We start from the raw sequence: 25683 nt of genomic DNA on the forward strand, positions 1-25683 counted from the left end.
TCATACGCGAGCATTACATTTCGAGATATTATACAATTTATGGGGTACAATTCATGATGTGCTATAGGACACGAGTTTTCCGATAGTTTTGTGGGGTCAAAGTTCCGCAACGACGAGGTTAATAACAAGAGTTTCGAACGTTTTCCGCGATCTTGAACTCTGGATAGCGGATAAGAAAGTGAAAAACAAGTATTCCAAGAACTCGGTGGATTTTTTTCTATTTTTCTTCATTCTTTCAATGCATTTTTCTACAATTTATCACACTTTGGTTCGAAAAGTCGTATCAAAATAACGAGAAGTTTCACGCGATAATAAATTCTCTGGCTGACGTAATGAATCGCGCTAACAACCGTACGGTCCGCGACGCGATCCCGAGAATTTTCTGCTGTTACAGCACGCTATTTCGCTACGTATATGTTCGATTCGTATACAAGGTCAGACGAGCTCAGCAATCGTCCGAATCACAACGCACTTTTGCTCCAGTTCATTCGTAACAATAAAGTTCAACAAAAATAGTGTTCATCTAAAATAAAATTTTCTCGAGCTTCGCAAATCCACTCGGATTTCAATTTCACTGATCTTTGAGAAGGAAAAATTATGACATCGAGCTGTCATAATAGATTATTTATTCAAACGCACATTCAAGAGAATCTTCGGCGATAAAAGCATTGAATAGTCGATAAGTAGAAAAATGCATTGAGAAATCCTTCGACACATTTCGGACCGAAAATGCATTCTCGAGTATACATACAGTGTTTGAAAACCGAATCGAGTCCTCTCAAAAAGTGCATCATTCTCCTGTCCGAAAAGCGGTTCGTACTAGTCAATGGACAGTCTTTGACCATATTTTTTCAAAGAAATTACCACGGGCACAATATTATTAAGAAATCTTGTAATGATTTTTTAATGTTAAATAATATTTAAGTTGATTTTATTACGAAAAGGATTTTATGCAGAGTTATTAACACGATTCGCGGTAGTGCAGTGTGAAAAGTTTACGTCTGATAACATCGGACGTAGTCAGTTGACAGCTGAGGTTAGAGCTTACCATAACGACAAAAAAGTTCCATAAAGCATTGTGCAAATGTTTACATTTATAGGTTGTGCGACTTTGCCACAACTTCACGGGGTTATGAAATCCTGAGGTTCCGTGAGCATTTTTCGTCTTTATAACTGTACTAGGGTCACCGCGCGCGCAAGCGTGCGCTTGTCTTTAATTGTTTCAACACTTTTTAAATAAAAATATCACTCAGGACTATTGTTTCGAATAGTTCATTGCAAAAATCACGGTACCTACGGTCGAATAATAATTGCGTAAGATCACTCTTACTAAATTATTCCATCATTTCACTCTTATGTCGCTAAATAAATTTATCTGACACGATCGCGATCGAATGTGTTGCAATTGTTTCCTCCTTTTTTCTACGATCTCAAATACGCACGTGAACGAATTCCAAGCACAACATCATCAACAACCAATGAAAGTACGTCTATAGAAGCTTCAAAAATAACTCGCACTTCGAGATTTCGTGACAACTGTTCCTTTATGAAAGGATACTTCTAATTCAGATGTCCGCTGACCCCCTTTTTTTAACGAACCGTTAAAATCCTCAGGGTTCAATGCATATAATAGACGTTCTTTATGATTAACATCTGATATAAAAATACATCAAATTTTGATTTATACAGGTTTCGAAGTCATTGTGGCTATATATGACACGTAAAACAGTGTCTTTTTGACTAAAAATATTTCGATTAAACAGTCGTTAAGAGATCTTGAAATTTCACAGAGATTAAGTTTTAGGCTTGGACTATAATACACAAAAAAATTAGTGTGCCATCTGAAATGGAGCCTAGTGCTTATACATCTTTAATGACTCTTCCACGAAAGCCAATAGAGCAAGCTCATAAAAAGTCATAATTACCGAATAATAATGAATAAATAAGCGGTGCCCTCAACCGGTAATTCGATATTCAATGGTTGACAACGAAAAAGCCGGCGATGTAGGACACTCGAGCAGTTCAGCAGTACAGTACTCTCGATTTACCTGCACAACAATGTGGACAATTGACCAAAGAGCAACGGGCTCTCTGTCTCATGTCGTACATTACATGCACGATAAACTTAGTGTTCGTACACGTGATATGCAAAAGTTTGCGTCGAATATCCTCTGAACGTGGGAAAGACTCTTCTCCGTAGATACCAACGTATGAAGGTATATTCTGTAGGCAAGCAGGAGAGAAGGAGGTCCGCGCGGTACAATAGGCCTCACCCTTTCAACCTAATAAAGTGTGTTCCTCGTATATATGCATGTTTGTTCGAGCATGTGAGGGAACAATGGCCCAGTCAAGAGCATTATTGGCCTTCGTTCAATCTCCTTGGCCGTGGTACACACTTGTACGAAGCTACTATACCGGAGGTTTATATTTACACAACTGGTTTGCCAGAGTTAATAGAAAATTGTTCATTGTTGAGGGTCGACATCGCGTCGGGAGTACGAGGAAGGAAATAAGGAAAGTAGATGGAAGACTAATACGGATTTATTCTTCAAGAAATATTGGCATTTGTGTGCTGCAGCTCATGGATCAGGGGAAAATGGGACATTGGGGGTAAAACGGGACACCGCGTTCGCCAAGGAGAACGAACGGGGCTGTTGATGCGGCGTTAAAATCCCGTCTGGCGCCGCTATGCGGCTAAAAATATTCAACAAAAAGTTCGAGTCTCTCGGCGAGGAAGCGAATCATGGCAAGGAAAAAGTTAATTTGATTTTTCCGACGGTCTCCGCTGATAATAATCATTTCGGAGGACTCTCGACTCGCGATAAATAGAAAATGGATGAAAAAAGGCATTTTTTTGTTGCTGAAAGAGATGCCGCGTCTTCTCCCTTTGTCCGGAGTTAGCCTACACCTAATATAAATATATAAATATAGGCCAAGTGTACTTCTGCATGTGTGCCAACGAAGCGAAGGAAAAAGCCCTTCTGTAAGCTATTTCTCGTCTCATTCCTTTGCCCTCGCTTGCTTCATGCGCACACATGCGCATACCTATATATGTGTATGGCTCTTATATCTTGCGAGTATAGAATAGGCATTTTCCTCGTAACTGCAGAGAGCCCAGGAAGCTCCAGCCTTGGAGCAAAGTAAACGGCCAATAAGTCGACAATCGAGCGAGTCTGGGATTTTATCGTTTCGTCCTCTTATCGTTCGAGGTTGTAGACATTGTCGGAGGATTCAGCAGTGTGTAGCTTAAATGCGTCGATTGTACAAAAACCGAGTGGACGCTGCTCTCTGGTTCAACCTCTCTAATCCCTCACTCTTCTTTTTTATTTCTCTCTTTATATATATATATATATATATATAGATTTTTTTACCTATTCGTACATGTGTATTCTCGCGCTGTGTGTTGTCACGACGAGAGAAGAAATTGCCTCTTTACATTCGATACGCGCCGGGTGCTGACCCAAACGATGTCGTTGGGCCGCTGCCAATCGAGTAGTAGCCCATAGCGCGATCTTCACTTTTTACCTTCACGTGTTTGAGCGTGAAAGGGAATAAAAATTTTAAGATCGCTCGTCAGTATGGGAATATCTAATTTCGCGATGACGCACCTTTGTATTCGCACGAGTGAGAAGCCGCCGTGCAATGACAGCGAATGCACGAGATCACCGGAGTTTATGTGAAAAAACAATTTTTTAAAAACATACAAAAATGTGTTTCCTCTCTCACTTTTCTAATGCTGTTATAAAGTTCTTGGATTTCACAGGAAGGACGTTCGATAAAAAACAATGGGTAGAAAAATTTCAACGGTAAAACAATGAGATTGAATACATTTGGAGAACAATGAGCTATCGATTTTTCGTTACTGGACAAAAAAATGGCGCTTCGGAAGTTTGGCTCGATGTAAAATCCGAGTACACCAGGTATATTTAAATTGTCCAGTCACGTCTGCGGTTTTCTTGTTTACACGCAACGCGAATCGAGTTTCGTGCTAATCGCGCGTATTTTGTCGAATAATGATTAAATGGAACTGGCGCTGGTGGGCAATTTACCATTCGCGCTCCCACTATCCATAAATATATACGTATAAACAGTGTCTCGGCACACGGATATCCAGACGGGAAAACTTTTCCTCTCATAAAGCGTGTTCAATATTAGCTGCTCATTTGCATACTCATAATACGCGGATAGTCAGACAAAAAAGGAAGGAGGGAGGAAAAGTGGATAAAAGGGAAGTACCAATGGCACAGAATATTCCTTCAATGGCGTTTTACCGATGTCCACGTTCCATACGTGCGAGCGAAGGGGTACGAGAAATCCGAGGCAAATAGAATTTTAAACAAATTTACTAATTATCCATATGTTTGGACACTTCAACCCGGCTTTTATATTTTTAGCATTTTCGATACCTGCCTTTGGTTGAAAAAGAAGGCCACTCTCATAAGACTTTAGTCGTATTTTCATCGAATTTGAGTCTAAAAATGTCAGTCATATAGATAGCGGAGTCTGAGCCACGATCATTTCGCTTTATCTTCATTTGCGGCCGACAGAATGTAAGAAATCCAGGCCAAATAGAATTTCAATCGAATTTACTAATTATGCATATGTCTGTTTTTAAATTACATTTAATTTCTCATATTTTAAGGATTTCGCTATGAATATTTCGATCGAAAATTTCGATTTTAAATGACAGTAAAGTAAAAGTGCATGCGAATAGATTGGCGAAATTTCAGGTCAGGTTATCGAACATTTAACAAAGAATGAAAATTTTCGAAAATCCTAAAATTTATGCAAGATCCTACGGAGTAGATTTCATCGTCATCAAATTTCTATTCAATAATTCATGTACTAAATAATTATAAATTCCTGATTCAATCTGTCCCACAGATAAAAAAAATTAAGGAAACCATAGCGACGATAAAAATAAATATTAACGATAGAAGTTGAAAAAATGGCAGAACCACGAGCTTTTCGCGTATGACTTTTCAGAGGTTATAGAAATCAGTCAAATTTTGAGTGCCCCATATTTGCGCCACCAAAAAATACGGTTATGCGAAAGGAATACCTTAAACAATAAAGTTTGAGCTAAGCATTCCATTTCGCCTCGAGCACCCCCATTTCACACCCATGTTCTCTTGACTCTCCATCTTCTTTCCCACCCTCTACCTCTCTTTGCATCGACATATGTATATATAATCCATATAATTTGCACCGATGTACGATTACGCACGTGTGTTATTAACTCAGAGGCAGGAGAGTATAATGTGCATCGGACACAATAACCGTGAACCGGAATAACGAAGAAAGGGATGATAATGGCAGTAACCCCATTACCAGAAAGTATATTAACCCTTTTACGAGATCACTATATGGAAAGTATACTTTGCACTACGTTCCAGTTTGGTTTTCCACTCGGGAAAGAAAATTTGCCTGTCCGCTATAAAGTTCAAGTATATTTTCCTTGCTTGCGGGAAGCAACGAAACATTGATTTTTTTTTTTCAACGAATTATAAAATTTTACTTCCAACTAAATTACGAATCGTTCAATTGATCAAATCTTTAAATAAAATATTATGTGACAGTTTATTTACCATTGTTTATTTAATTTTTAAATTAAACTTTGTATTACGATTGTATTATTATAGTTTTCGTAGACCTTTAAAAATCTGCACGTCTTCCTGAATGGACAATAATGGAAAGCTCCCGATACATAAATCAAGGACTATCGATATCGATGACGGACCTTTTCTCGGACGTCTGGAAGAGAATCTTCAGCACGTGGATTCGGGACGACGGTGCACGTCTGGATCCGACGCGAATAAATGAAGAGGGCAAAAGGTTGAAGAGGGAGCTCGTGTATAAATTCAGATATAAATATATGTATGCACAAATCCGTAGATAATACCAAGGCTCGAACTATCATGACCCTTGTCCCGCTCTCTTTTAAGTTCAATCCGCAGCTTAATCGATAATGATCGCAAAGATGACTGGCTTTTTATGAAAAAAAAATGAAGTAAATACAGATATACATTAATAGGAGGATTTCCCTGAGAGGGATGCTTGAAAAAGCAAAAAGTTTCGAGTCACCGGCGGTATTAATACGTTCCGGACTTTCGAAAGATCGAAAAAAAGAAAGAAGAAGATGAAAAAAGTAAAAGAGACTGGATGTTTCCAAAAGAGGGATCATATATCACACGAGAGATTATTTATACGCTTGTACAACCCCCTTCGCGCTAATGAGCTCAAGCCTGCTCTCCTGCTATGTTTCCTCTCATTCCTCTCTTCGAGCGTAAACTAGTGCGGTATATATACTCTCAAACGGCAAGAGTTTCATCGAGCGAGGCTCTGTTTTTCGAGGACGAGGAAAGCGCATACTTCGACCCGTATCCCCCAAACTCTCGCATCTCGCCCTTCCTTCCTTCCTATTTCCACCCTTTGTAGATCAAGGGATACGGTTGGTCACCGCACAACGAATGATTGGCAGCTCCCACAAGGGACAAAAACCTATTTGTTACTAAATATGTTTGTGATTAAGCATCGTCCACAGTTTTCGATCTGTTTATATATTCTACTATACACCTTTGTCTTGTCACCCTCAATTCCTTCCATTATCACCTTATTTCGTGTCGAATTTAATCAAACGAATGACGAAGATTTCATCAATGTAAATACCTACATATTCGTTCGATCGTAACAATGATTTCGTTCAATACAATTTGTGAGCTATTTCTACTAAATTATTTGACCAAACAGTTCTTCTATAAAATCAATTATTTCGGGTAATGGGAAACTTGGAAAAACATGACGCTGAAGTTTGCAATGTTGGAGTTGAACGAAATGATGTTAAAAAAAAACCCTCCAATAATTCGAGTCATTATCTAATTTCGTTCCCTGCCGAATTTACCATTCGTAGTTCTTCAACCTGCACCGATAAATTCGTGAATTACAAATGTTTTTTTCCTTCATTTCGTTGGACCTCAGCAAACTTGAGCGTCGTGGGCTGCCCTCAGCCCAGTGACTGACGGAGCGAGCCGTTGCATATGGCTAAGCGCCGCTCATCCATCCAAGTATTGGTCCTGGCTGATCCGGGACATCACCGTAACCATGCAAAGATCGCAGACCCCTAACTTTCGGTAATGCATTTTTCATTATATTGAAAAATCCCATTCCAAGTATAATACGCGACGGAAAGAAAATATCCAGTTCCAATTAACATTGAATTAACGAAAAACATTGAAACTTTTCTTCATTATAATGCTCTGCTTCGAATTTTCATCATTGAGTAATTATTTAGTGTCGATACGAAATCCGAATGACGAGTGGATTCGTCGGATTGAGTAGAGGAGTGGAACAAACCGAATTTAATTGACTAATACAAGCGCATCAGTAATGGCGAATGCGTTTGTAACTGTACATGGGTGAGCTTTCATCGTACTGTAATTACAGGCTTTTTTCGTCTCGTGTGGCCATTCACCGTGCTGCTCGTCGTTTCCCTACAGACTGCTACTGCAACAGAGTACTTCTCCAGGAATATACATACGTGTGTTTTTATCTCCCTTTCGATATCGCGCTCAGAGACCACCTATACATGTATACGTCGAGTGAAAATATACACATACGGAAACACGAACAGTCGCTAGAACCACTTCAGGCCTTGATGCCCTGACGACAAGACCAACGGGAGGGAGGGATGCACCGACAAATATTTACCGAACCTCGTATTAATCCGGTCTCGTGTCACGTTCCACCGATCACGATTACCGACTCTCTTTCTCTCTCTCTCTCTCTCTCTCTTTCGATTCCCCTGTACCAAATTATACAGGGTGTCTCACTCGATAACAGCTAATATACTTTCTCCTACCTTCAACTGGATAAACCGCGGAGTCGATATTCCGTGGCTCAGACCACCCGAATCTACTCTGTGTTTCGTGCAACAATACTGATAACGTTTCTTCCTATCATTTTTTCCCCACAATTTTTTTAGCCCCAATAAATGTGTCGGCGTTGAACAGCCCCGAACAAACTCCTAAATTTAATGCCTTTCGCATTATCCGCTGTGGTTTTTTTTACTCATCCCGTCGGTAATTCCTCTTATAGAAGGCGGCGTCGTGATTTGGGCAAATTCAGAATTTTATTAATTTTTATAACGTATTGGTGAAAATACGCTTCTCGTCGAAGCGAGACGCGTCTATCTTTGGTTTGGAATTTTGAGCATGCAGGCAACGAAATATTTTCACAGCCTACGCGCTCTCTCATTTGAAAAATATGAGATTCGTTTCGTTGAATTTTTCAGGTTCCTTTCAAATCGACTTTCTGCTTGTGAAACATTTCGTCCGAAAAAAAAACACATCTCGCTCACGTGACGCAATTAGCGCGCCTCAAGAAAAAAAACACTTCACGCTGTTTTGGTTCCCTCACGGTTTTATGCACGCTATTATTCCTTTATCCCCTCGTTTGAGTTTTGAGCAATTCTGAGATTCATATAAAATATTTTCGAGTTTTTGTATTAAACCCCAACAAATTTTATAAGAATTAAAAATTAGGAAATTCTGCACGCGTCAAGCGCAGCATTATTTTTAATATGTGTGTAATCAAAGTACGTACCAATGGCAGTTTTTCTCACAATTTGACGACATACGCAGCAATGATAAGGAACCAAAGGGAGAAAAAGTGGATGAATATCGCGAAAGCGTTTCACTTAAATTCTTGGCAACAAATAAAATATAATTGAGCTTGAAAAATATAAAGCGGTGCTTTAGTCGATTTACCTCGTGTTGCCGAGGTCAGGGTACGAATGGACGTAGTCAAGTCCGTTGAAAATCTAACATCCGACTAAATGCTTCTCTACGACGCTAAAGCTCGTGACACTCTCAATCCCTTCTCCGATCTTCCAAGATATCATACCGAGTGTCCAGTCAGTGAATGAGCCAATGCCTGACGCTTTGAATGCACGCGAATGTACGTAACTCGGGTCACCGAGTGGGGATTTTTATTGAGAACGTCTCCGAGTGCATGATTCTCCGGCTCATCTCTCTCAATGAAGTATTAAAATGTGTCCTATGACGCATCGCGCACGAGATAAGTTACGATTCAATTCGTAGCAAGTTTTGTTAAATATTTCGCTTCAAGATTTCAAATTTCCTTCGTCTCCAATAAAGTCTTTTTTCGTAAGCTCCACAGTTTCAAGGTTGTTTAGAAAGGGGGATCGGGGTGGGAGAATTTTTCGGCTGTTTTACATTAGAAACGTCACTCCGAAAAATGCACCAACTGTCGTCGCCGGCGTGTACATTTTCGTGTACAAGCCAATTATTTGAGCACAATTTTCAATATTAATCACGAAGTAAGCTGGAATATTTTTTTCAATGTTAAGATTTCGGTCTTCGTTATTGCGGAGCGGCACCATTCCCTGAAATACACGGTGAGTTTGACATAAAAAATTTAATGGCAGAAATGAATATTAGTTTATCGAGATCACGCATGATTCTGTCCATGAAAGATTGCAGAGTCACGAGCGCTCAAAAAGACGCAACTTTGCGAGTTTCCGCTCCGAGAATAAGCTTCCAAACGACGTGAAATTTAAGTGACAGCTGGAATGTTCGACTGCGCACTCTGACTCTAAAATTGAAACTTTTTTTTCCCTAAAACAACCTTTTTTTCGCAAAACAAAAATAGATAAGAATAAAAAATGTTGTTAAATTTGATAAAATTTTCGTTACAAAGCAGAATAATCTTGTTTCAAGGTTGGAGGACGTGTTCGTTCGTGACTGATGCGTAATCTGGCTCGATTGTGGCGAAGCTTCAAGAATATTCACCTGCCAGCAACAGCGACACACATAGCGGGGCGTACGGGGGGAGAAACCGTATGCGTGATGTGTGAGGATTGGCAAAGAGACAAAACCCTTTGCAGAGACGAAAAGCTCCTTCAACCCTTTGCGCTAACGATCTCCTCTCTCCTCAACTCTCATCTCTAGTGCTTTTTCATTCTATCCATCTCTCCTTTCTTAACCCTTTCTTCCATTCGTCTTTGTCTCTCTTTATTTTTTTTCTCTTTATCGTTGCCTCTTCTTCAGTTTTAACCCTTTTATTTTTTTCCTATTTTTATCTTTCGGTCATTGTTTCTCTTTGCCTCGTCGTCTCTTTTCCTGCCTCGCTGCTGCTATCGCTCTCTGCTCCCTTACCCCCTTTGTCTGGCCATCATCCCTTCTCTATTTCCATCCACTATCTTTTTCTACGTTTCTATTCTCTCATTTCCTTTTGATTTCACATAGGAGCAAGCTGTTGGCAGACAGGAAGACCGTCTGGCTCGAATCACGCAGGTCACTGTCAGGTTCCTCGTGAAGATTAAACGTACCGCGTGTACTCTCGCCTTTGCGCGAGCTTCCTCGCCCCGGGGTTAGTCAATGTTTTAAACCCTCTCTCGCTCTCTTCCTCTCATTTCGTAGTCATCACAAACGATAGTCCTTCGTCACCCTCCGCTTGTTAATACTCTTTCATTTCGTTACACATGTCAGACTCAAAGAGAGATCTGAGCGGGTGACGATCAATGGGTTTTCATGCCTCTCGTATCACGTGTAAAAGCCATAATTTAATGAAACGCGAAAAACCGTTGTTATTATTTACATTTTTCAGAAATCATATTCCATCCGATATTGCTATTCAGAATTCAGATCTTTGAGAAGAAATGACAATTGTTTCGTCTAAATTTCGGTATCGCACTGTCGAATAATAATTTTCCGAAATTTACCGACAAAAGTCGGTAAAATGAATTTCTTTGCTTTAAAGAAATAGTATATTACACACCTAGGGAGGGGAAATAGACTACTTCAAACCGCGGGCAGAATTGTCGCCCGAGCCGAAGGCGAGGGTGATAAGCACGCGGTTTGAGGTGGTCTAATTTCACTCCCGTGGAGTGTATACGATTTTTCTGTCCGACGCAGGCGGAATGCGGCAACTTCGGCACGCGCAGCGGGCCGAAAGTTGCCACTTTCCGCCCGGAGGGCTGAAAAAACTGTTTGTCAATAACTACCGGAGATATGTACGAAGTTGCAGATTTATTGTACCATAGAATTGATCTTGAGAATATTTCAATAACGAGATAAAACTTTGTTGACATCTGCTCAAGAATCGCTGAAAAAACGATGTTATGCATCAATTTTCGTGAAATATGCTGATCGAGATGCGAAGCAAACTATTTCATTTTGGCTTTCTCTGTTGTTATCGTGTTAGACGATTAGTTGGATAGCCGAAAAATTTCGTTTGATTCGCGTTTCAAAGCTCAATTCCAGTTTAAAAGCTGTTACAAACCGGCCACGAAACTGCGAAGGGATACGATGAAAAAAAAACTGGAGAAACTCGATCAGAAGATTGATGAACTTTTAAAATTAGCGAATTAACATTATCGGCAAATACAAACTTTGACATTTCAGGCCGTGAATTTTCTCTTCATATTCGTTTCGAATTTCCGAAAATACGCTACTGTAGTCTGTCGAAAATAGAAGAACCTCGAAATGCTAAATCTAGTTCGCGTACTTGCCACAGGCGGATCACTTGTTTTCGTATAGGAATACGATATAGATATATTCCTAAGCGGCGTAGAACACTGCGCATGTGTCAACCCGGCGTGCACAGCGTACCTTCGTTTATTTACAAAGCCAGCTACCCTGCTACACACGCGAGTTGGTTACTCGAAAATTCTTTTGCATATTCATTCGATCGTACCTCGGTTCGTCACGTTGTTTTTTCTCCGCAGTTGAGAGAGAAGATGCAGCGAGCGACGATGTCGAAAAGCCGACGCGTATGACAATCAACAAACCCAGCGAGAATTTCCGGTATTCAATTCGTAGAAAATAAAACGATGAAAAAAGAAGCGATTAGTCAGAATCGCGTGCACGCGTACGCATATGCGTTTAGTATGTATTGATCGAATCGGACTGTGAACTGTGAACGCGTTTGATGAAAACTACGCAGAGAAATATCCCCTCTTTATCGGCACTAAGAAAAGCTTTGATTTTCTATTTATCGTTCCGGTGTTGTCTTCGCTCTCTCGTCTTTTTTTTCTGCTGCGTACACACACCTGATGCGACTTTCCTCAAGACGAGAAGAACGTGCCACTATTTCGTCTTGTTGCTAATAGGAACAACAAACGCACGCGCAAATTCGAGTAAAGTTTTGGTACGATGAAAATTGTGCTTGGATTCACACGAGTTCGCTGCGTCTCTCAGTTTTCTACACTACTCGGAGGCACACGTGATCGCCACGACCGCCACGACGAAAGGCGAAGAGAGAAAGAGAGAAGTGTGAGTGCGACGCAAATACATGCGCCGTAGAACGATCGAACGACCGAAATCTCGTTCGTAACTGCGCACAAGCGTGCTGGACATCTCGAAAAATAGTCCACGACTCTTGTGTCAGTCGCACATGACTTTTCTCTTCCTTTAGATTTATTCTTCCGTTTCAACTTTCAACCGATAATTCGATTTCACTCACTCAGTCTTTTTAATCGTTAGGTCAATTTTATTGACAGAACATTTTTAATTTACTCATTTTATTGACCTCGAATCCCGTTCTATATTTTCTTGCGGCAGTTTTTCTTTTATACTACATTAATAAAACTCACCGGATAAAGGGCTGCAGCAAAGAAAAATTGGCCGGGTATCGTCGCTGTATTAGGTCCCATTATTTCAATGAGTGGGACATAAATTATGATGGAACTGCCGGACAAATTTTTGCGCAGACGACAGTCTGTTTTTCATGTTATCATAATTCAAACTTTCATTAAAATCGACCTCCAATTCCCACGAAATTTTCCATGAGTTATTTTCTCGAATAATAGAAAATGATTGTTCCCAAAATAAAATAGTGTGTATTTTAGGGTGGTCCAAAAGAAACATTTATTTTTTTCCGGTCCTATCATCTCAACTAGGAGGTATAACAAAAATTCTCCTCCAAGGGCAGCTCCATATTTTGACTCTATTTTCGTTTTCCCATATAAATAACATGTGAACACATTTTTTTCCATCTTCTTCAAATAAAACTATTGAAAATATTTTTCGCACAATTTTAATGGACATGGTTTTGTAGGAAACTAAATTTTCTACAAAAAAGCTCCGATGTGATTTTCTCATACACCTAATGAGTAAACCGTTGTCAAACTTTATACGAGCAACTAAGTTATAACTAGTCGCATATCTAATTAAAGGACGCATTTTCTATTTCACTGGACCTTATTGGATAATTTATCTATTGCTTTTATCCTGCGGATAATTACACAGTGGGTAAAAAGAGAAGCGGAGTAACTCGAGAATTATGGGGTTTGGGACAATATTTCACGAGAGAAGAAAGTTTCAATTTATGATTTTAAAGGCACTAACATTTTTTGATTTTTTTTAATCAATAAGGTAATTTGAAAAAAAAAAAAAAAAATTTCAATGTCAGTGAGTTAAAAATGATAAATCGAAACTTTTTTCTATCTTGAAATTTTATTCTAAACTCCATAATACTCATCGAGTTACGCGGCTTCTCTCAGTTGAGACTTTACGAAAAATATCGAAACTAAAAATTTCAAAGACAAATTCTAAAAGAATTACAGTAAGTGTATTATGAACTGAAAAAATGTTTGGTCCTTATGGCATTTCCTATGAACCCCCATAATTTTAGAGATACATGACAAATTCGGAAACCCTTATTTTTAAATAAAATCAGAATAACTTTGTTGAAAAAAATGGTACGATACTTTCTAAAAAATAAAAATGCAGCTTTTGCTTTTAAAATTATCTTTGTTTACAAAGACCAAAAATTTGTCGGAAAAACTCGTAAAGAATCTTACGAGATGGCAAAAGGAAGCTCTGTTTGTCCACTTCAAAATTACTTTCATTAAATTTGATTCTGCTGAATTTTGACTGAACTATCAAACTTTTACTGCGTGCAGAATTTTGGCAGATGAACCCAAGTTTTTGCACAGGAGCGTATATTGGAGGATATAATTATGAAGCATTTACTTATACGTAAATTTCTGTTTATTAAGTCACGAAATCCGGAACTATTTATAACATTTAGATTAAAATCAAATTAGTTGCTCGAATTCAAAGTCTGATAACGGTTTACCAATTAGCTTTATGAGAAAATTACATTAGAGCTTTTTTGTAGAGAATTTAATTTCCTACAAAAACATGTTTACTGAAATTGTGGGAAAAAATTTTTCAATAGTTTTATTTAAAGAAAAAACATTTTTACGTGTTATTTATATGGAAAAACGAAAATCCGTTGAGCGTCTCGTAGAATAAAATCATGGAGCTGCCCCTGCAGGAGAATTTTTGTTAATCTCCCAGAAACTTTTGAAATCACAGTGAAAATACCCTTTTTTTTGGACCACCTAGTGTATTTGATTGTACAAAAAAAAATTTTCTCTTGGTCGAATTGCCATAAAAAATCATAACACAAATACTTTTTCATAACAAAAACCTATGGACATAAACTGTGTTTTTCGGCGCAGTTGATCGGAAAGTAGTTCAAATTAAAGCCACTCCTGTCATTGTGACAAATAAATACTCCATACGTACATTTTTCGACTATCCAATGGCGTATGTGGTAGCAGACCGTTTCGAAAAATGAAATACTGGAACATTTCGGGCGGTATAATAACACAGGATTTATGTACTTGTTCCCTTTTCTCCCTCTGCTTCGAATTTGGTTATATGCTCGATGTCTCCGCACGAAGATTTATGCGCGATTTTCACAAACTCTTTCAATACCATACCATATTAATGCGTGTATGTGAATTTTAGAAACGCAAAGTATAGAGGAGTCCTCGCTGCTTCCAATATTTCACATATCGTATAATGAATTTGATTTACGAAGACGACGGAGCATATCCGATGACGTATAATAACGTTTTCGAAAATTCGAGACACTCTCCGTTTCAAATTACCCAAAACCATATTTCTCAACAATTTTCATTGCAAAAACTTGATATTTATTTCCGTTCCGTGAATTTTTTATTACGTTTTATATCTCGGTGATAAAGTACACGAGAATGTATAGTATTACGAGAATGGAAATGCGTTTGAGATGGACTTTTATAAATTAAAACCAATACTGATACTGATGCATCAAAAATCATTCATACGCAATTCACGAGTCGAATAAATACGAGTTCCTGAATAATTTAATTATTAAAATATTTCTCACAATAATTACAAAGCGCAGAACACAAACGCAATGATGCAAAACTGAAAATTCCATACTTGGCTTTCCAAAGGCCAGATATATTCATCCCAAGCCATATTATTACTGATCATTGGGGTCGAAATTTGCACGTTATTATTGTTAATAATATTTGTTGGATCTGAATTGCGTTATTAAGCAATATTCATTTCCGAGTTACCTTTACAATTTCCAATTATCATTATTGAAATGTAAAATTATCATTATTACCCTTATCATTTATTGAAAAAGTAAAAGACGAGAAAGTTTTTTCACTACAGGGATAAACCTTCTTCAGTTGTTCCAATTAATTATTCTCTCTCATAATTCTGATAAGAATGTGTGAAGAATTGAGAAAATCCAGTTTGAATCTTCAAGCGTCACTGATCATTTGCGTCGAGCATATAATGAAGAAGTTTATTTCGCGCTCGCGCGAGTCGTAAGGCGCGATAAATTTACGACTTACTCAGCGCATAAACACGTGAATTGAATTGAAAAAGTGTGTATATTGGATCTCAACGATATGAAGCCTCTTCGATAATGCGCGCCCGGAGGAAAACGTCTAGCGAGCGGAATTCACGGGACTATATGCGCGTGATTTACTGCAACCAGCCGCGACGAATGACCCAACCCTCTAATTTACACACGCAGCCAAACATCCGCATCCACAAGCCGATCGATCGTTCGCATTCGAAAGGGCATAATTTGCCCAAATTTACTCCAACATCCCTCAAATTTACGCCTTTTTGTGCAGCACCTGTCAAAATTGGCATCTGCATTTGCCTATACGTTTCGACCTAATAGATCGATCAATCCGTGAATTGATGCTGCGGTCTGAACTTGGCAGATCTCGTTGTTCCATTCAATCTCACCGTCGTGCTGCCACCGCCACCGACGCGCCGTCGCATCATCACCCTTTTATGCTTCGTCCCTCACATTCTCACGCGAGTATTGTACACGAGAAACAATCCGTCATTCGATCACACTCGATTTTCTTTCTACGAAAATCCCCCCCTCCTGTGAGACTTTTCTTCCGTTTGACAATCTCGACGTTCAGCGATGTACGCGGCTACACGTTGCAATGACTGTTGAACATCGAGGATATCGAGTTACGTGTCGAAATTCCTAAAATCCGAACTTCTCTGAGCTCTGAATCTCGCAACAGTTACTCAAATTAGCCGCATTCAACGGAAGTATCGACATTTCAATTCTGTTTTCATCTCCCTATACTTATCAGGGTCGACCATTTTTGTTATAATTATATAGTCAAATTAAGTTAGTTGAATTATGAATAATCTGGAAGTCGGGATGAAGCTGATGGATGGAAATAAAAATTGACAATGAATTGAAAATCACATTTCCAGGGCAGAGATCGTCGCAGAATTTGGCTGGTAAAAATTCTTCAAAGGTTTAATCGTCTTTGAATTGCCTTGATTTCTGCGACGGAAATCAGGAGAAATATTCGTAAATATATTAACAAAAAAGGGATATAAAACATGATTAAAAGAAAAAATAATGTTCTCCTCGACGTGCTGGCGCCATGTATCGTTTTATTTAGGGAACGAGTCGAAACACAAAAAACGTGTCGTATTGGAATGAGAGAAAAATAAAAATCCATAAAATCGTGTAGTATGAAGACGCGAAAAAAGGGTGAAAGACGAGGAAGAATTGTGAGGGGATTCATAAACTACAGTGGAGAGCCACATATACATGGATAAGCACTTGCCCATTGTGAAAACGTACGCAGTGAGAGCTTTTCAGTTTTGTCCATGAAATTTTCACGTCCGGTGATTGACGACTCGAGTCTACATCGTTCGCGATATATACTCGTAAATTTTGTAACATTTATTGCTTCTCAAATGACTGGGGAATCTCACTCGTCGATCGTGTACATCGCTCCTATACGGACATGGGAAAACAAAAAAAAAAAAATAACGACGATGTACGAACATGCGTTGTTTTTTTTTTCAACTGAAAAAGAATGCTCACAATTGCATTTGTTCCGTATGATAAAATTTTTATTCTGTATTTTCCATTCGTATTGTATTTCAAAAATCGACGCGCATAAAAATTTGTCAATTCAATCTCGGCATTGCTGGTGGAACATTTATTTTCCACTCCTTCTCGACGTTTCATTATTGAACTTTTTGCGCAGTGATGAATAAATTTTTATTTTTATGAACAAGTTATCGTTTGAACAAAAATGTTTGCCTCATTCGTTTGAATCCTCATCGAGGAGATTTGACCGGCGACAGTAATTCATGAAAAATGTTCTTTGGAATTTTAATGACAAAGATCTCCATGTTTGGTCTATAGATTCTTTTCGCAGCAACAAAAATTAGACGAACGAGAAAACTCGATGTGCCAAATGAAGACTGATCTCGAAATTTCGTTCTTCCTTCTCAATTACGAAATCGTGATGGAATCAAGGCCTCTTGAAATGATCGATAATTGACGAGACATTATTCGCTATTATTCTTTTATGACTGGTGAAGATGCCGAATTTATTTTTGGAGTGTGTAGAGAATCCTCATCAAACCTTCGTTTATATATTCGGTCGATATATTGGACAAGCGGAAGAATACATATAACTCACGTCATGCTTCAAATTGGAATACCTCGCTTCGTTGTAAAATTAGTCACGTGCATGTGCAGTGATTTTGAAAAATGTCCACTCGACATTTTTCCGCGTAATCTTCTCAATTTTTCGTTGCCGGATGAAAATGGGGGTACGAAAAATGATCTGAATTTTTTCTGCTCGTGAACTGGAAAATGAAATGACAATGGGAACTGGAATGGTTTTACGAAAGAGTAGAAAAACAGAACTACAAGAAAATACGTCAACTGGAATATCAGTAATAATTCGAGCAAACGATCGAGGTCATTTCGCTTTTTTGAATATTATATATGAAATGATTGAATATGGAAAATAGATTTTTGAAATTTGCCACTCATTGGATATGAATCAGTAAATAAAAATTAATAATAGAGAGAATTAAAAAATTGTATATTCTTACAAAAGAGGATCGAAGGTTAATCAAAAGTGATCCACTTTTAATACAGCATTACCGATAGCATAGACATGCGAATAAATCCGAAAATTGGAACGAAGAATAATTAACTGTAGTCTTCTCGAAGGTTGAATATTCTCCGATAATTACATTTGAATATTTCAATAGTTTGCTCCTATTGATGATCTTGTTCGTACATTGAACGTACATATAATGGTGTTTTTATGCATCCCTATCCAGTATATACGTATAGAAAAGATCACTTACATCGGAGGGAAGTTGCAGTACCCGCAGAAATTTCTCTCATACATTGGGAAACGAATTTCTCCCTTTCCCCGTAGTGGCTCAACGTCGAAGTACAAGATAAACTTGAGCTTGGCCCGAGCCAATGATTACCACCGAGCACACACGATTCTACGAGGCTCCATCATCTTAATTGATCCGTGTCTGCAACTCCCGTCAATCTCTTTGAGCTAAGACACTCCAACCTCCCTTTACACTCTTCTCTCTCTCTCTCTCGCTTTTTTCCTCTTTCTCTTCCTTTTCCACGTTTATTCTCCGGCATATATTCTCATGACTGCTTCCTCACATGTTCACACATTAATTCTCACCGCTGGGATTATTTTATGCGACGGTCTCAATGGAATTGGCTAACCATCCCTGACAAAAGTTTTCCTTATTCTTAGCTACGAACGTGTGAAATTACGAGTGTCCGAGGATTATTGTTATTACGAGTTCCGACCTTTCGCTCTTGTTTTTTCTTACTCTTTTTCAAACTTATAGGGGAACACATGGGACAAATTGGACATCATAAGCAATTAAGCTAGATGTGTCGGTTTAGATTGTGCTCGTCAAGTACTGCTGCTGTGTTTAATAATTGATTTTTCACACTTATTTTCCATATCCCATGAAAAAAAATTGTGGGGCAAAGTGGACTTGATCTCGAAAAAAATGCTCTACTAACGATTCTAATTAACTTTCTCGAACGTACGGTAAAATCAATGAAATTTCATTTTTTTTTGAAACAATGGGGCAGAGTGGACTTTTCTTTTTGGGAAAAAATTTTTGTGACCACTTTGCCTATTTTTTTTTTCTATTTAATTCAATTTCACCGTAGATTTGAGAAAATTAGTCGAAATCGTCGGTAGAGCAGTTTTTTATCGTGTCCACTTAGGACCATTGAAAATGTTGTTAAAAGTCGTGTTTCTTAACTTTCTATTTCAACGAAAGAAGAACGTTTCCCCAGGCCGCATTATGTTTGTAATATTTCAACGCGCGAGTGCGTACGAAAACATTATTTTGAGACGCTTATTTCGAGAACTGTTGAGGGTTACGTTCAAATTCTAGTCGTCATATCAAGTTGAATTAGCTGGCAAAACGAAAAAAGCTAAAAAAAGTCGCTAAATTTTTTTTACCAGACGTTCCCTGTATTTTTTGTAAGGAACTCTATTCGTTATTATTTCGAAATTGTTGTTCAGTAACACGTTCATACTATAACAAAAATCTTCAAAAAAACACATGCTGAGTTTGAAAAAAAAAAATCTTAATTCATTTTATCTTCAATTTTTGAAAAGTCCTCTTTGCCCCGAGTGAACACTTTGCCTCATGTCCCCCTACTACTGTTTTGTCGAGCGAAATTCGAACTTTTTCGGTCGCGTATCAACCTGATTTTGGCGGGTGGAAAAATGTGAGAGCGAATATGATTTTTCCCTCAACGGTATAGAGAAGACGATTCTGAAAATGGAAAAGCGTAAGTACCTCCCGCAAGGATATGAGGCAGCCGAGAAATTTCAGTTCGTTTTAATAATTGCGAGAAATTTTCTGTATAAGCGTAGAATTCCGCGTAATTTCGCAGCGATAAAACGGGTGAAATTTTCGTATTCCGAAGCTCGTTTAACGTGGCATTAGCTAAATGTCAATTTTCATTTCACCTCCGGGATATAGTATAATTATATCCGAGTAAAATTCACGATTTTATGTTTCATTTCCACTCTTTTATTAATTCAATCTCGCGTTATCTATTATTCACAGGCCTCGTACTTTATCGCAGTCATATATTTACCAGATTTTCCGGAAGTCGGTCTTCGCGGTTGATCGTGGTGTTTCACCATTTATTCATGATTTTCTTTTAAAAAATTATTTATTTTAAAAAATGACTTTTTCATTGTACTTTCTTTTCTCCGGTTTTTTACGACTGACAGATTCGTTGATACCATTAGTGAGTTTATTTGAATTCGAAAGTTTTTTCCCTTTTAACCGGAGTTTGGGAAGCAGCTGTATTCATAGTCAAATAGTAAAAATAGTTCAGGGCGCTGGCAGTGTCTAAGGTGATTGAAACGAACTTCCCGTTCGCCTCGATGGTCCATTCGTTTCTCGAATTAATTAAATACTCGAGCTCCAAGTTTGGGGATCAATAAAATTCCGCAGATTGACTTTTGGTATAGCCGCCCGCTTTTTTATTTCAATATTAATTTTAATTCCCCGTCTTTTTTCTATGGCCTTATTTTATCGGAGCGCGCGGTTCGCAGTCTCTATTGTGCGGAGGAAATACTCTTTTTGCAAAACAGATGACATTTTCAATGCCCATTTTCCTCCTTTTCCCGCCTTTCCTTTTCATTCTTTTGTTATCCTTAGCACAGGGAGACCTCTTATCAGAAAAAATTGGACCGCTTAAAAAATAAACACACGTATCCGGAAGTCCATTTGCCCCCCGTACTCCGCCTCGGGCTGAGTGAACCTACGTGAATGAATAAAAAAAGAAGACGCGCTATATTTTTACACCCCCTCCGAAAGCCAGCCCTGCAACGACGGTCTCCTTCTTTCGTCGACGTGCGGTCTGCCCTGTGTATTTCTTTCTCTCTTTTCTCCCATGCGTAAGGGACGTCAAAGCTACCGAGAGAGGGTTTCGACAAGGTTTCCTAGGCTCTCACGGGACCGTAGCCGAGAGAAAAAAAAACAACTCGAAATTTTCTTTTCTTCGGAGGAGTGTACGCGGGGGTGGGATACGGAGTAGCGGTTATAAGCTAACACACATCCATTTAAATACAAAAGAAGGGTAGAGAAAGGAGTGTGAGAACGGGCGGGGAGACTTTCGCACGTTGAACGTGCTTTTACGAATAAAAAAACCATGTTTTTAGTTTCGCATTCCCCTCGGTCTCGATCCAATCACCGGAGCGAAAATTCTCGTTTTCGTCCAGTGACACGAATTTTTAGGGGAAACGCTTTAAAGCTCTTTCGAGAGGTTCATAACCAATGTTCCCTACGACATGTCCCAATTTAGTGAGTCTATAGAATTTCATCCGGTGTACACACTCCAAACGGAGATTTGGAATGAAGGTGGAAAACATGTTATAAAATCCGTCCATGTACAAGACATTTTTCGTGTTTAAAAACGAAATGCAATATCGGCCGTCATTCGCAGTTCGTACAGATGCACTTTTTCCTCCGCATGTACGAGTCAGCTTTTTTTACGTAACTACGACTACATATTGGCCACCGTGTACGTAATCACTACGTATTCCCTCGTCGGTCACTCGCTGTACGTATGCCCCTCCTGATTCGGCATTACAAACGAGCATGGAATCGTTACAAACGCTCTACCCTCTGCCAGAGAGAGAGAGAGAGAGAGAGAGAGAGAGAGAGAGAGAGAGAGAGAGAGAGAGAGAGAGAGGGAGGGGGGGGCTCCAAAATTTTCCACGTCACTGCATAAATATCTCGTTTTATCGTGGCTGCCATGAGAGAAAGAGAGAGCACTCTCATTCTGGCGACTGCTCTGCGTCCCACAGGCATTACCATCACCATATTCAGATGTAGGCTACACGCTTCGCTTTTGTACGCGTGTACCATTTTCAACGGGCTCATATTCCCACAACGAATTTGAAGAAACAGGGGGGCATTATTAAAATTATTGTTCATGGAAAATTACCAAAATTATTCCTTTTATCTCTCCATTTATTCATAGTTTTATCCTCACTTTGAGTAACATCAATTTTTGCACAAATTCGCACTGCTCGATCGATCTCAAACACGAAATTGTTCATGCGACGCTGTAACACACGCCCCTGATACTATATTTTTTGAATTAAATGAGGAGTGGAGAAGCAAAAATGGATTTTGCGCCAAATTTTTTCAATGTTACGACGTTTTTCTAGAAATTGTTTTGCGGACCGAGGATTCGAAACGATTTTCGCTTTTGGGTTTGAGCAATCGGAAATCACGATAGCGGGTGATTAAATTTCAAAATTATGATGCAGTTTCGTCATTCTTTAAATATTCGCCATACCTCTGTATAGAGAGATAATAAATGCAATTTCGTAATCCGATTAAAATATTCATTTCCAGTCCGGGAGTTGAGCATGCAGCCTGCGATAAAATCGTATTACGTTCGAATATTCGCTATTTTTTAAACATTATTATCGCTTTCGACAGACCCGTGTTCATGTCCTTGCATACTCGGAACCGCGCGCGTATGTTCCATCAACAATTTAGCTTTATTATGCAGATTGTATAATTATTTTGTGCTCGCAGTTTTTCAAAAGTAATATTCCTCTTCACATTTTAGATGAGAATGTAAAACCGAACATAGCATCGAAGGATAATCATGTTTTATCGTCAATTTAAAATTCACTCAAAATTCAAGGTTTTTGCTGGTCGAACACTTGTCCAATGGACTTCGAATTCGATTGATCGAGCACAGAGCTCATTTTACTTTTTCCATGTATTCTAAATAAAAGTTAATTCGATTCGAAAATGAAATTCACGAGGAAGAATTTCATTAACATTAACTCATCCATCGCGTTGACCAAGTATAATTTGCAGTAAAAATGAACTACTAAAAATAGTTTGAGCTCAAATATACTCCAGCAAAAACTTGGTAAAAGTGGAAAAATTAAGCCAAGTATTAAAAAGTCGTAACCTTGTTTGTAATAATATTTATTATATTTTTTCATCTAATTATTCATTCTGTTTTTTTTTTCACAAAAATATAATCATATCAATTCGATCAAGCCAAGTACAAGTGATGCTTGTTCTTATTTTTATGTTTGAAAAAAAAAAAAAAAAAATTGAAGCTTTTAAACACTGAAAACTTGGTGTGCAAGTAAACCATACACACCAGTTTCTCAAATTTTGCTATTTTACGTTCTTCTTGTTGTTCTTGCTCCCTCTATTCGAAACCAGTTCGGTAAGAACGCTCTGTATTCGCCCTGTATCGGAGGCAAATGGGAGGAAACTTGAATTCAATTACATACGTTGGTACACGTACATACATGCATCTAACCCTGTGTCTATGATTTTTTGAAATCTAGGACTAAGTCGTAAGCCGATTAAAATAAGTTTATGACTTTTATTTCGATATTCAAACCTCTCCGTGTATTTTAAGGAAGCTTTTTTTATCAAATAATACATTTATCAGGCTATTGCATCTATTAAAATGAATTCGGTTACTTTCGTTTGTACTATTTTGACATTTGCTTTTATTTTTCTGAATTTAGTGTTCATTTTAACGAAATAGAAAGCTCAATAAAGTCGCCTATGAGGGGTTTATTCACCGAAATTGTTTTAAACACTTATCAGTTTGAAAAATCATGTATGCCAAATAAAAGTTCGTTCGATTCGAAAGTGAAATTGACGAGAAAGAATTTCATTAGGAACTCATCCATCGCGCAGACCAAATAATATAATTTGCAGTAAAAGTGACGTACTAAAAATATTTCGAGCTCAAATGTACATGCTCAACGTGTAACCCGTAAAGTACACGATGAGTGAAGCCACAAGTTCCAGGGGTTTGGCACCGTTCCTCGCTGACCCGTTCTTATCGTTCGCGTTTTAATTTTCATCATTTCAATCACAAGTTTTTGCGCGGCCGGTGGTTGGCTGCGGAGGGGACTCCCGTTGAGCGAGCGTACAATTTACTCGGGCGAGGGGGATGGGCTTGAGGGGATGAACTCGCCGGGATAGGAGCCAGGAACCGGAGAGCGTAACCTGGTATATATCGTCCAACGGGATCGTCGTCGATGGAGACGACGTCGACGTCGTCGTCGCGACGCATTCTCTCCGCTTTGGCGCGAGAAGGCTGCTATGGAGCCCCGCAGAGAGATGCGGTTTTAGCAGATTGATATATAGAGATAGGAGCAGTCGAAATAAGGGTGTCAGGGGAGTGAAACTGGAGCCAAAGCTTTTGGCGAGAGGATGCGATATCCTCGGAGGCGAGTTCACTGTACGCCGGGTTTTTCGTTAGTCTTTTCGCGTCGGGGCTCAACGCGTAGATGCCTCCGATATTCGGAGCAAGAGTAAAGACGCGATCTTTCATCTCGCGTTTTCCTCATAACTTCAGCCCCTTTTGATTTTACCATTTTTTTCCTTCCTCCCTAAATATATTCACCCGTGAAACAAGCATGTATTTTTCTAACCGCTCTCTTATCCACGCTCGATCTCCGAATATCAAGAAGCATTGGGGAATCGTCCTGTCGCCGAAGAAGAAGAAGGAAACAAAACAAAAACTTGGGAATCGTTACGCGATTGATGCGCGGCTTACTTCGATTCATTGTTCGCTATCAATGTCGTCGTCATTATATTTTTAGATAAGCAATGAATCGCAGGGGATTCGATATGGTTGAAAACATTGATGCTCCGAGTGTAATATGCAGGATGTTCTCAATTGTATCAAAAAATTTCAATAAAAAGGATGAAATAATTTTGATTATTCGGGTGAATGTAGGGAGGGGGCGATCGAAAACAATTGTTCTCTTATATTTTTCGAGTGCATTGTGAAACGTAGAGGAAGTACAGCATATGTGGAATACCAGTTTGTTTTCAAGAAATATCTGAAAAATTACAGGAGAGGACATAAGGAAAACTGCATGAAAACGTTAAAAAAACTATAAAGCTTTGATCACCTGAGCAAAAAAAATGTTTTTTAAATTCAGAACTCCGTCAAATTTTGAGATGATCAGGAAATGCCAAAAAATAATTTTTTACTTAGGGTGCAGGAAAATTGGAATAGGCAAATTTCAAATTAACTTTACTTCGTATTTATTAATTGGAAAATCATCAAAGTATCTCTCATTAAAGTGTTCGTTACCAGCGGACAACAATTATCAGTGATTCTCTTTCGGTCAATGTCATACTTGCAATTTATTTTTTTCCTTTACGACCAATGATTTTTGGAATCTTACTCTGAACGATGAGTAAGACCCCCTTTCATCTACATTGAATATACGCGCAGCCGAAAAGTGATTTTCGGATAAAATTTTCTCAAGGTTATCACAAAATTTGTTCATTTTATTTTTGGTAAAACCGCGAGATTCTCTCTTGCGAGGTTCTTGTCGTCTGTCTTATAGACAAGATTTGTTTGTTGCGTTTTAAAAATCCTTTCAACCAATATCTGCCAGTGAATTAATTCATGAAGGGTTTTTCAATGTTATTTTTCACGACTAACTGCGCTACCGACTTTCGCAGATCCGTTCGATTTAAA

General features: G+C 38.6%; 1 protein-coding gene across 3 annotated transcripts in view; it reads right to left on the bottom strand.

Moving 5' to 3' along the window:
- LOC122411561 (toll-like receptor 6) overlaps nucleotides 1–12232 on the bottom strand; it is a 34860-nt gene extending 22628 nt beyond the window's left edge. Inside the window, exon 1 of one of the 3 annotated variants that reach the window (XM_043420457.1) lies at nucleotides 11716–12232. The gene's annotated coding sequence lies outside the window, so the exon portion shown is untranslated. Of the gene's footprint in view, nucleotides 1–8601; nucleotides 8857–11715 lie in introns of those variants that run through there. The other 2 variants (XM_043420458.1, XM_043420456.1) reach the window with 2 other exon arrangements.
- Nucleotides 12233–25683: the final 13451 nt, after the last annotated feature.

This window comes from Venturia canescens, chromosome 5 (assembly GCF_019457755.1).
Source record: "Venturia canescens isolate UGA chromosome 5, ASM1945775v1, whole genome shotgun sequence".
In the NCBI taxonomy this organism is placed as follows: domain Eukaryota; kingdom Metazoa; phylum Arthropoda; class Insecta; order Hymenoptera; family Ichneumonidae; genus Venturia; species Venturia canescens.